A 2,521-nucleotide genomic window follows, 5' to 3' on the forward strand; every position below is an offset into this window, starting at 1 on the left:
AGCCGTCGCTTGACTAGCGGAGAGCTTGGAGCGGCGTACTGGAGAAGGGGCGGGGGACGGGGGTAGGATTAGCCCTGTTTGGAACGGCGAATCCAACGGTTTTTAAATCCGTTTAGGAAGTGACGCTAGCATGGTATCGACGCGATCTAGTCCCGCCAGAGTCAGCCAACCTGGCTGCGATGTGGCCCTTAGCATTCGTAGGGGTGCGTCGCAGTCTTCTGAATTTGTCTGTGCGTCATGTATGCTTTTGCTGTCTGTTCAACTGATACACACACAGATTCACTGATTGTGAGTAAGTATACCGTCTATGCTGCACAGGCTATACTACTATTATCATATGCTTTCCATGCATATATACTTCGCGTATAAGAAACAACGAAGTCCCGACTGGCCAGTGATGATGAAGCCTTCTAACGGGAACATAACAGTGTGCACTTTATGTAGCTGGTTTTTTCGCCGCGCCGCTCCATTGTGAAGACAACCGGCCGTGTTGCGGCGCCAATGGCATTTACAGGGACCAATGAGCTGAGTGAAGCCCGTCCCGAACAGCAGAGTCGAAGGATGTCCAGACGTGCTGAAGTGCTGAGTATACGGCCATGCTAGTAACGAGATCAGCACCAATGTATTGTGGCAAAGTTACACATGGATAAGCGCATCTGTACTTGAACAGGAGCACATGATAGAACGAATGGAAATGTACAAAGGGAGTGAAGTAGCGGCCTAGGCATAATTCATGATGAGGAACCTGTCACTGGGAAGGAGAGGGAAGGCACGTAACAACAACGAACATCCCGTTACCTGCCACAGGTTGTTCATACAGTGTGTAATAGTGAAAGCCAACCAGGACTCGTAAACACTCACCTGATCCTGAGTGTTCTGAAACGATCCGGATATAAAAAGGACGTAAAGCGGTCTATGTGAACGCAGTGAGACTAACAGAACGCTTTGTCTATAGCGAAGAACGATACACGAATAAGACTTCTATTGATAATAGGCTATAATACTACGAATAATATATTTGAGATTGGAGGAAATCTGCACTGTTGAAGATAATGTTTTCTTCAGGCATAAACAATATTTGAAGTTATAGGTCTCTAGCTAGCAAAAAAAGAAAATAAACATCGCAAAATAATGTAATCATCAGATCTTTCCGGAACCTACGATCAGTGAATGTCGATTAGTAAAGGATGACAGAAGGACGAAGGACGAGATCCTGTCCTATCCTATCGCTCACTTATTTAGGCAGTGATGTTACCTTAATTTTATAAAAAGCGATTACCTAAAACACTTAATTGAGAGGTTGCAATTTTTCTAGCGTCTCAATGTACTATTATCGTTATGGGGCAGCTTAATGATCAAAACACCATAGAATAGTATTTTATCACAGGAGAAAACATTAACCCAAGACGGATCACGGGTAGCGTTAAACAGCCATCTGATATCTAGGGCAGACTGTAAAAGGCACAATTATGTACTGCGCAACAGACCTCCTACACGACTCACACGAGTCAGAAGGTGTAACACGTTTAGAAAAAAAACTATTTAACTTAGATGAAATTCTATGTAGCTCAATGCTGAATTATTTGCCATAAGACCAGTCGTTATCAACAAAAAGGGCCTTGTTCAAAACCTCGCTTTGAGGTTACGTTACATTAGCATTTACGAGTAACTACTATTCTTCTACTGGTTTACGAATAAATAAACAGTTTTTCTCGTTGCAAGCTTCGCCAGCACGCTCTCCTATAATCAACGAAGTCGTCAAGTCGGCATGACCTTTATTAGAAAGGCCAGCTCATAAGCGATAGAGTTTCTCATTTCAAAGTAGCCAGCCCATCGACGCCTATCTCACATGTACTTTGAAACCTTTTTTTAGGTCTTCCAGGGATCTATTAGTTCCATTCCACCGCAAAACGCCATTCGACCCGCGTATCGATTGACGTTCCGGGTAGCACATAGCAATCACTTGTCGCCATACAACTAGCGTTTGTTAACATCCTTTAGTTCTGGCCTATTTCAAGTTTTTTTTCTATCTTCACCCGGATCCATTTACTAAATGGCTTATGGCTGGCGAGTAGCCGCGCGCAGACATTAACCTAAGTCAACCCGGCTCTACCTAACCTAACCTCAGCAGGTTGACTCAATTCCAATAATCGCGACCGCACTAATCGCTTCCGCTAGATCCATTCGCTAGCTTTCATTAATACAATTTAATAGTGGTCTGTGACCGTCGTCGAACTTACGTCTAGCTCTGCCGTTGTTACTGCGGTAACTGCTGCTGATTCAGTCGCTGACTCCAAATAGGATCGGTGAGTACGCTTATCTTTTCAGTGAGCGGTAACGAGTGTACCTAAAAACAAAACTTAGCAGTTACTTGTACAACGAAAACAAAAGGCCAGAATAAGCGAACTTCGACTGTTCGACATTCTTAATCTGTTCGCCCGTTTTCGGAAGCGTCTTGACCGCAATGTAAATGCGCGATACGAAGCGAGCGGCGGTGCAAGTCCAACGTAATACGTTCCCC

General features: G+C 44.2%; 1 long non-coding RNA gene across 1 annotated transcript; it reads left to right on the plus strand.

Annotated features, from left to right (window-relative positions):
- Window positions 1-63: 63 nt before the first annotated feature.
- LOC147758013 (uncharacterized) lies at window positions 64-1,292 on the plus strand. The gene is made up of 2 exons (XR_015321821.1): window positions 64-292; window positions 445-1,292. It is a non-coding gene; the product is annotated as an uncharacterized LOC147758013 (long non-coding RNA).
- The last annotated feature ends 1,229 nt before the right edge of the window (window positions 1,293-2,521 follow it).

Source organism: Varroa destructor, unplaced genomic scaffold (assembly GCF_002443255.2).
Source record: "Varroa destructor unplaced genomic scaffold, Vdes_3.0 BEIS01000002.1, whole genome shotgun sequence".
NCBI classification, from domain to species: domain Eukaryota; kingdom Metazoa; phylum Arthropoda; class Arachnida; order Mesostigmata; family Varroidae; genus Varroa; species Varroa destructor.